The following is a 10,876-nucleotide window of genomic DNA, read 5'->3' on the forward strand; positions in this document are numbered from 1 at the left end:
TCCCAGCACCCTGCTCCTCCTCTGGTCCCTAACCTTCACCCTGCCCCTTCTCCCTAACTTCCTTCTAGGAAGCCCCCAAGATGCCACTAAAAACATCTACAATCTCCAGCCCAATCCACTTGGTTGGCCCCCCAAGAAATGGAGACAATCTCTAGACCTTTTAATTTCTTTCAGGCTTAAATCTTTGTTTTATCTTCAAAAAGTACTTTTTAAAACATCTTATAATATTTTCACATTACAATCTGGTAATAATACCAGAACAAAAATGTAATATTCCCACTAAAATCACAAATTGGTGCTTACTTAACCAAACCTCCCTAGAATTCAATACTCAAATATATGACTAAATGAAATTCAATAGAAAGATCTTCAGTTGATTTCACATCACAAATCAAAATACAATTTTTATAGCCACAGGTGACATTAGTTACTCCAAATCACAAATATGTCTATGTCCATAACATTTACTGAACACATATTCCATGCCAGGATTTGTATGAATCTCTGCAGACAGTCTATGCTCTCCAGGATTTGCTGTCTATACATTATGAATGACTCATCTCGTATAGCTTACAGCTTTGAAATGTATTTGACAGACCACATAGTATCGTCTGAACTTACAAATAGAAATTAGCTATTGCTTTGATTGCATTGGGATGGATGGTACCATAATTATGTCTTTCACATTTTTGTTACGATTACTTTCCTGACCTGTACTGAACAGAGCCCACAGTCAGGAGATTAGCAGTGAATCCAGAACGTGCTTCAAATTGATTAAAGAAATGTAATTGCCACTTACAAGAAGGCAGAAGTCTTTGCAGCTACAAATATCAGTAAGTGTGTGGCCACCAATCACTTACCATTATCTAAATTATGAAGGTCATGGATAGGAAAATATGCAAGAATGGCAGAAACACTTGTTCTGCTGCAGATGTGGTAAAGCAGAGATCAAGTTAATAAACATATCTGGGAATGTAAGTATGAACCATTTCCTCCTGCTCAGAATTTTGTGGCTCTGGACTCAACAGCACATTACTGTCAAATATTGTCCAATAACCAGCAACTGAACATTAATAACCAGCACCCTTGATTTAGAAATCCATGTGTGGATATAATTTATATAAAATGCAAAATTCCTCCAGATATCATGACCAGAGTCACGCATTGTATCATTGAAAACATTATTAGATGTCCGAAATGACAACACATTACTGTCTTATAACAGGAATATTCACCTCTTCTTTGGAAAGACCACCAAACCCAACAGTTAGAATTTTTTGGGAGAACCTTATACATCCCTTCTCATTTGATTGAAGAAAACCTTCTAAAACGTCCTGGTAGATGACTGTCTAATGTCTGCTTAAAGAGATCATGGTGGAGAACTCAGCATTTCAAAAGTAGCCTCGCTGCTCTTTCTCACACTACAGTCAATTGTTATGGTGAAATATTTGAAATTTAGAGCCAGAAAAACTTGCATATGAATCTCATGCTAGTGGTGTGACCTTAGACACAATTCTTAGCCTCCATATGTCTCAGGTCCCAATCTGTAAATGGGGATAATAGTACCATTTCAAAGAATTGCTATCAAGATTAAGTGGAGAAAGTATATAAAGCACTAAACAATTAATGATACCTAGTAAGTGTGTAATTGATACTCACTGATAATCCTAGTGTGTGTTTGGTCTTGTTCTTATGTTATGTGACTAGTCTGGGGCATTATCTCTGTTGACCACAGCTCCTTCTTGAAACCCTCTCTCTTGCCTTGTTTTCTGTAGGGGAGAAAAAATTTTTCCTTAACCCTCCTCAGGTTCTCAGCTAGGGCTCTGTGACGAGACAGATTAATAAGAGAAAGAGAGAAGCATAAAATTTTATTTAATGTAAGATTCACATGGCATTGTGGAGGGGCTCATAGGGAACTGGAGACCCAAAGAAGTACCAAACCTAAATGCTTTATATATGAAATTGAACAAAGAGAGGCAATTGGGGAAAAGTAAACAAAGTATGCGGACAGACTAAAAGAAGATAAGCACTATTTTGACAAGATCTGTTTGTACAAAATTCTCTTGACCCTGACTACTATCTCTGATTCCTGGTATAGGGATAGCATCTTTCACATGGGAGTTATATCTCCCGCTTTCAGGAATATAAGGAGAGGTCAGAGAGGTCTTCTTGCACATGTTTCAAGAGGCTTTAGCTCAAAAATATTCCTTATGCTAAAATGGCATATTTTGGGGTGGTCCTTTCTGCCAGCCTTCATGGCTCTCTCCTGGTTCCCCACCTATACTCTTGAGTCCTTCATCTCTCTCACTTGTTAGTTTCTCTTTCTCTGCCTCCTATGCAAATGTCAGAAAAATTGAACATGATAGAAATAAAAGATTTACAATATCTACCACTCCATCCCTGCTCCTGTAAGGGATGAGGATACTTATTTGCTGGGCCATCTCTTCTTTCTTCCTATTATATGCAGAAGCAAAGTAAGGGGTAAAGAAAATAAGTCTAAGGAATTCATATAGAACCACATTGATTTATAAGAAAAATAAATAAGAAAAAAAGTGGATGAAAGCCTTAAAGAGATCATTCATTAACTGACAAATTACTGAAGTTTGTGTAATCTTTAATTTCTTTAGTAATAATCAGAGAAACTCTTTAGTAATCAAGAAAATGCAAATCAAGATATGTATTGTGTATTTATTAATATTATACATAACGTATGTGTATACATACATATGTGGTATGTGTATGTAATTTGAACATAAGCCAAGATAAAGTGAAAATACCGCTTCCATACTCCACTAGTAGGAGTGTAATTCTAGAAGAAAACTGAAGTGAATGTATGAAGAGCCTTAACACTAATAGTCTTATTCTGCCTATAATTTCATTTCTAGAAATCCATCCAGAAAATGTATACATAACAATATGAATTCAGTGTTGCATAAATATATCTTTGCAGCATTACTCATTATTGTGAAAATTGAAAATGACTTAAGCATCCAACAATAAGAGATTATGTATTCCCAAAGTGATACATCCATAGATAATCATATATCTAATTAAGTATTATTATAAAGGAATCTGAAATAACACATAAAGATTATTCTCAAAATAGGATCAACTTTTTAAAAATGTCACCAAACCATATATCCCAAATGTATAAAAACTGCATATGTATATTCATATTTTTAAAGACCTGAACAAAACACCACAAATGTTAAGCAGTAATAGGAATCAAAGGAGGTTTGGGCTTATTCCTCCTTCTTTCTCTTTATACATTTCTTTATGATCCAGTTTTTACAGATGTGTGTACAATTCTAATAGAAGAATAAATGTGTTCCTTTTGTGCAAAGAGAGCCAAGTCCTTTCCCCAGAGCTCCTTGGTCCCCCACACCAGGCCTGTTAGCTCTGTGTTAACCACCAGGTCCTGAAGAGGCTTCCCCATGTTACTCCCTCTGCCTTGTGAGAGCTAAAATGGTAAAATATTAATCAGGTGTTCTGCTTTTAGCACAAGAAAATTCTAAGCAGCTCTCCAAAGAGTTGAATTGTGTTATCACTGGTACATGTTGCTGTTTGGCCTGTTTTATAATCTGAGCAATGTACATGCAGGCTCCGCCGACTCTTCCCACAAGGATGTCCCTCTGCTTCTTTCGCCTTTCATCCTCACCCATCTCTCTCTACTGAGCTCCACTCTTAGATATTAATATTCACCTGAACACCTCCTTCACTCACTCCCTTGCCACACCACTTCACTGTTCTCTTGCCTGCTACTTTCGATTCATTCGCTTATTCAGTTATTGAGCTTTAACACATTTGTTACTAGGGGATTTCATGTGCAAGGCACAAATACACACACACACACAAAAATTAAAACCCCCACTTCTTGCCTTAGAGCATACAGTCTGCTGGGAAGTCAAACAGACAAGCAAACAATCACAGTATTCTCACAAGATTGCTTCGATGGAAGACTTGGGCACTTCAGGTTGAGCACGAAAGCCTTCCCTTAATGGGGAGTCAGGAAAAGCTCTGCAACTGAAGTCACATCTCAACTGAGCTAAAAAAAAAAAAAAAAAAAAAAAAAAAAGAGTGCCAAAGGGAGATGATCTGTCTCCAAACAAAAGAAACAGTGTGTCTGAAAGCAAGTAGGTAGAGAAGTACAAGTGCAGGTGAGGGGAGGTGGGGGGTAAGAACCACTGGGAGGAAAGATTCGATGGCATCATCTTCTAGACCCTAATCCCACCACATCTCACCAGTGGTCTGGGGTAACCAGAATGTGTCACTTGAAAGCTGGGCCATCCCAACACAAAAGAAATGAGGCCCCGCTGTAGAGAGCAGGTGGCCTCAAATTCACTGCTCATACACAGCCTTGGATGTCCTGCTCCCGCTTACCCATCCACCTGCTTCATAATAATAACGTCCATATAATTATTTTCCATACTCCACTTCATCCTTCTCAATGTGCCATCTAAGCAAATGACCACTACCCCCAGTTTTCTTCTGTTCCAGTCCTGGAATATGCTCCTCAAAGTCCATTGACTCCATAATTTAATAATTTATAAGGCACCAGTTTTTAAATCCTGGCTCCTTATTCCTAGCTGCAAAAGTTACCTGTTATTTCTAAACTTTAATTTCTTCATGTGTACAATAGAGATGATAGCAATAGTACCTACTTTGGACGGGGGTGGGGGGGGTTGCAAGATATTTTTATTTATTTTATTTATTTATTTTTAAGTGGTTTTTCAAGTTTATTTATTTTTTTAATTGTTTTCTAATTTACATCCAAATTAGTTAGCATATAGTGCAACAATGATTTCAGGAGTAGATTCCTTAGTGCCCCTAACCCATTTAGCCCATCCCACCTCCCACAAACCCTCCAGTAACCCTCTGTTTGTTCTCCATATTTATGAGTCTCTTATGCTTTGTCCCCCTCCCTGTTTTTATATATTTTTTTGTTTCCCTTCCCTTATGTTCATCTGTTTTGTCTCTTAAAGTCCTCATATGAGTAAAGTCATATGATATTTGTCTTTCTCTTACTAATGTCACTTAGCATAATACCCTCCAATTCCATCCACGTAGTTGCAGATGGCAAGATTTCATTCTTTTTGATTGCCGAGGAATACTCCATTGTATAAACCACATCTTCTTTATCCATTCATCCATCGATGGACATTTGGGCTCTTTCCATACTTTGGCTACTGTTGATAGTGCTGCTGTAAACATTGGGGTACGTGTGTCCCTTCAAAACAGCATACCTGTATCCCTTGGATAAATACCTAGTAGTGCAATTGCTGGGTCATAGGGTAGTTCTATTTTTAATTTTTTGAGGAACCTCCATACTGTTTTCCAGAGTGGCTGCACCAGCTTACATTCCCATATTGCAAGACATTTTTAAAAAAAATAGTAGCAATGAGTAGAACTTAGTAAATTCTGAATAAAAGTTAGCTATAACTGTTAATATTATAGTTATTATTATCACTACTCAACACCTTCTTCAGAAAAACTAACCTTCACAAATTATAACATTGGAAATATTGTAAAATCACGCTAGTCTGTTTCTGTTGTTAAAATTTTCTTTCACTTAGCTTCTCACGCACAACCCACCTAAGCCCAGTATCTTAAGTTTGCTCCACACCCCTGAGAACTATTGAGTTAATCCTTGATGCTATTGTCTTCCTCACACCATGTATGCTGTCCTCCATGTGTATGAGCTCATCTTAGGATTTCTCCTCTGTCTCAAGATTTAATCTAAAATGTTCTAGACTAGCAGTTCTGGCAAATATGTGTATTGTCTATTTTCCAAATTTTGGACTTATACCTGTACCTTCCCAGAAAATACATAAAATTTGGGGTTATAGATCATAGTTAAGCACTCAAACCAAATTAAACTAGACACTCTAAATTCTGGGGATGGTCTTGCTCTATATCAAATATCTGTTCATACCAAGAAAATAAAATAGAATAAGTGGAATGGATGCAATGTGGCCACTTGAATACTGCTGCTACCTACATGTTTTTCAATCAACAATGAGAACAATTCAATAATGTCTTAGGAAATCCAAAATAAGGTTAAATTTCTCTTGAATCTATCTACAGGGGTGCCTTTTCAAGTGATTTAAATGTTCTCATAGTCAGAACTCTTCTCTAAATTGGATAAGTTACCTACAATTGTTTATTTTCCAGATTTGTAGATAGTGATGGGAACCAAGATGATGACAAAACATGAAGATCTTTACAATACTATGTCTATTTCAGCCCTCAGAACATACCACCACTGTGTTTAGCAGCCAGATATCAAAAAGCAACATCTGATAGTTTTCTGTACTGAACAGGCAGATTACAGATTTGGTTATTGAACCAAAAATATTTGAACATAAATAGGTATTTTAAATTTGTACTTTTTACTCCTCCAATGCTCAGTCACTGGCAAAAATAAAAAAATAAATTAAATAGCTTTGGAGTCATATAGTCTTCATGAATTATGTAACCAAACTCAGTATAAGCTGTCTAGTTGAATGACTTAGGTGAGATAAATTAGGCAACCTACAAATAGATCCCTCTCCACTTAGCCAACTGACTGTATCTAATATATGAGAAGAAGGTAGTAATAATATTTTTATTTATAACTGAGAAAATGAATATTTAGCAGTCAATATTTTCATAACCTTTAAAACTTGGTTTCTAGAATGCAAGACCACTGGTCTTGTAGGACCTGGGTACCTCTCTAGCATATCACATAGGAGGATTCCTTAGAAAAGGCTACTGTGCAAATACATTTAAATGAATTAGAAAGGCTTTTATTATCATTAAAGACATACAAAAACTCAGAACATGAAGAATTAAAAATTGCCCTAGCCTGTTCAAAGAGCAGAGGGATGGGACACCTGGGTGGCTCAGTAGGTTAAGCATCTGACTTTGGCTCAGGTCACGATCTCGTGGTCCATGAGTTCAAGCCCCACGTCAGGCTCTGTGCTGACAGCTTGGAGCCTGGAGCCTGCTTTGGATTCTGTGTCTCCCTCTCTCTCTGCCTCTCTCTCACTTTCACTCTGTCTCTCTCTCTCAAAAATAAATGATAAAACATTTAAAAATTTTTCAAAGAGCAGTGGGAGATGGGGTGTAAGGAATAACTTTTAGGAAGTAGCTTAGATGAAAATGATCTATAGCCTAATGTGTCTCTCAATTAATATTCAAATGCTACCTTCAGACATCCATAAGCCTTGCCTGTATGATAGGGACCCAGTTCCTATGATTATATCTACCTAGTGGCCAGTTACTAAGATGCCTATTTTCTGACCACAGACACTGAGGCCATAGGACACCATAGGACACCATAGGACAGGGACCCTGTTCCTATGATTATATCTACCTAGTGGCCAGTTACTAAGATGCCTATTTTCTGACCACAGACACTGAGGCTCTCTATCCTGCTCAGGAAACTTTCTGTCTTGCTTTGGGCTGTTCTCCCGGGCACGATGAGACTCCCTTCTGAGATTTTAAGGTCCTTATAATTCTGTTACAGTTCTGACTACTCTCACAGTACCCCTCCCCCCTTTCAGAGCAATAGCAGCCAGAATTTCAGGCAAACATGTTTTTAAAAAAAAAAAAAAATACCCAGACTTTAGGAAGCAGTCCTTGAAAATTCAATGTATTTCAACGACAGCAAATGCTACAATCTGTTTATCTCTTGGTAGGAAAAGAATGGTATGGCTTGATAAATAGCCAGCACTTATATTTACATCAATTGTACCTTTCCAAATAATACTGCACTGTTGATGCCTAGGATAGGATTTATGCTAGAAATTCAATTTAGTGGCTGAAGTGAGGCAAGTATTTACAGTGTTTCACTGAAAGCCTCTTTCTCCAACCCTCCCCCATTGTCAGGTTTGTGGAAAGTACTAAAGATCGATGAGCCCTGGTATAAACCTGACTCATTCATTGATGGCCAATTGAAGACTATTCTGTACACATTTAACTGGGATTGAGCTACTGAACGATACTTATTTATTTGTTCATTTATTCATTGCTTGCCTAATTAAAATTTACTAAATGCCTGCTCATTATATGAGTCACTTCCAACAAATATAGATATACATTTAGAATAAAATGTAAAAAAAATTCTTGAAATTTGTTTGGACCATAAGACCTAATTTAATTCCTTGCCAAAACATTTTACTTACTATTTCATCAACACAGCCAAAAAGTTGAAACATCATCTGTGATCAAATAAATCACCTATGAAACTGGATTTTCGACTACAATTGCATGAAATAACCTCATTAAACCTCTAATGGATTTTTATGCATTATTCTATGAGGAGAACAGGCACACTGAAGTCTACTGCACTAACATATTCCAATATGTTCATGTTAGTGTTACTTTGTAAAAGATAAAATGGGTCTCAATATGAAGATAAAGAGAGTGTGAGGGACTCCATTGCCAGTAGTATGATAGTTAACACCACTGTCTTTAAAAACAACTAAAAAGACAGGATAAATTATTAAAGGTTTTTGGAAAATGTTTGAAATGGATAACAGAAATGGTAAGAAATATTCAGAAGCCAAACATTAAGTGGAAATAAGAATTCAGAGAGATGACTAAATTGGTAAAGCCAGATTTTTCCCAGGAGCATGTCAAAACTGGTGGATTTGAGTTTCATTTGCATGGCTCCCTGGGGCACTGGTTACAGAAGATAAAGTCAGGGCCATCCCAAGTCAGGGAATCTCATAGAAGACTCCATCCATGAAGCTGGCTATCCAGCAGCTACAATCACAGAGAAAGAATAAACTTGGCATAGACCCACATCTTCTTCATCCCAAAGATAGCAAGAAATCATTGCCTGTTGAATTTCAATGCTGCATGTCAGGAGGAAAATTCTTCTTTAAAAGTTCTTAACTATAAGTCAGCCTTCATGAGTTCCATAGCCCAAATTCATACTACCTGAATGGTCTGAAAAACTTCAGCAGAAAATTTAATGTAAAGTGCCTGGAAGTTGGCAGTTGTAAGTTAGGGTACTGGCTGTTCCAAAAAAGTGCCTAGAAAAATGCAAAGAACAGACTGATATACAGTACCAAGAAAATTGAGTTCATAGTCAAAGAAACAGCACATAGAAAAATCAGACCCAAACAGATCAGATGTTGGAATTATCAAACACATAAAAAGCATAGCTAACTTTATCATATAGAGAGAAATATAAGAGATAAAAATAAAAGTAAAAAGCAAAAATTATTTTTAAATGGCCAAGAAGATTTGAAAAACAAAACAGAACTTGTATCTATTTCTAAAAATGTTAATGATAAATAAATGTAGGAGGATTGACGGATGCCTGGGTGGCTCGGTCAGTTGAGCAACCAACTCTTGATATCAAGTCTGGTCATGATCTCAAGGTTCAAGATCAAGCCTTGTGTCAAGCTCCATGCTATCAGCTCAGAGCCTACTTTGGATTCTCTCTCTCTCCTCTCTTTCTCTGCCCCTCCCCCACTTGCATGCACACACACACACTCTCTGTAAGATAATAAATAAACTTTTTTTTTAATATAGGAGGAGGAATTTAAGAAACAAATGAAAATAGGGGAAGGGGAGGAAAAAAAATAAGATAAAAAACAGAGAGGGAGGCAAACCCTAAGAGACTCTTAAATGTAGAGAACAAACTGACGGTTCCTGGAGGGGAGGTGGGTGGGAGAACGGGCTAAATGGGTGATGGGGATTAAGGAGGACACCTGCTGGATGAACACTGGGTGTTATATGTAAGTGATGAATCATTAAATTCTACTCCTGAAACCAATACTACACTATTTGTTAATTAACTTAAATTTAAGTTTAAAAAAGCAGGAGGAATGGTATGATTAAAACACCATTGATTAAAAAACATAGTAAAAATAATTGATTCAGTGGAATCACCAATGAATAGTAGAACCACTGCATAAAAGTTTGATAAAGCACAGAACATTTACATAATTTAAAAGTTTCTCTCCGCTGATTGCTTATTCATTGCAGAGGGAAAAATGAAAACTTTACAGTAGAAAAACCTGGCTGACACCCCAGGTGACTGAAATTAATACTGTCAATAATGAGAAAAATTGACATTCTGATATCAGGCACTGAAAAAGGAGGAGTGTAACTTATATGGCGTTCCTATTCAAAATGTGACTGGACTCAAATTGAGGGACATTCCACAAAACAAGTGACCTGGGTACTCTTCAAAAATGTCTTTATCATTAAAGACACAGGACAACTGATGAAATGTTATAGATTAAAGGAAACTAAAGGGACATAACAACTAACTGTGATATGTGACCCAGATTGGATATGAAATCAAGGAGAGTGTTGCTATAAAAGACATTATTGGGGTAATTGTTAAAATCTGAATGTATTTGTAGAGTAAATAATAGTAGTAGATCAATATAAAATTTCATGACCATGATAATTATATACACTGAAGTCTTTAGGGATAAAAGGCCATTATATCTGTAACCTACTCTCAAATGACCCCAAGTAGATATATGCTGCAGAAGAAGATAAAGTGAGGAATGCCACAGCAGCTAATTATTCTTTGAATCTATAGCAGTTAATACACCATGCTAGTGGTCAGACTAGAAAAATAAACCAAAGGTACAGCATACATAGCCCCCGAAAAGACCCTCAAATATATATAATACAGATGTGTGACAAATATGACATTAGCAGGAAGTGTGGAAAGGATGCCTTTTCATCAATTGGTTCTGATATCCCTGGCGTCCACATGGGGGAAGGATAAGTGGACCCTCACCTTATGAAAAGTCAATTCCAGGGAATTAAATACTTATGAATAGGGGGGAAAACCCCAAACTACAAGCTTTTATAAAAGTAACAGAAGAACACCTATTTGACCTTTGGGGTGGGGAAGGATTTC

The sequence above is a fragment of the Panthera uncia genome (genome assembly GCF_023721935.1).
Source record: "Panthera uncia isolate 11264 chromosome A3 unlocalized genomic scaffold, Puncia_PCG_1.0 HiC_scaffold_12, whole genome shotgun sequence".
Classification (NCBI taxonomy): domain Eukaryota; kingdom Metazoa; phylum Chordata; class Mammalia; order Carnivora; family Felidae; genus Panthera; species Panthera uncia.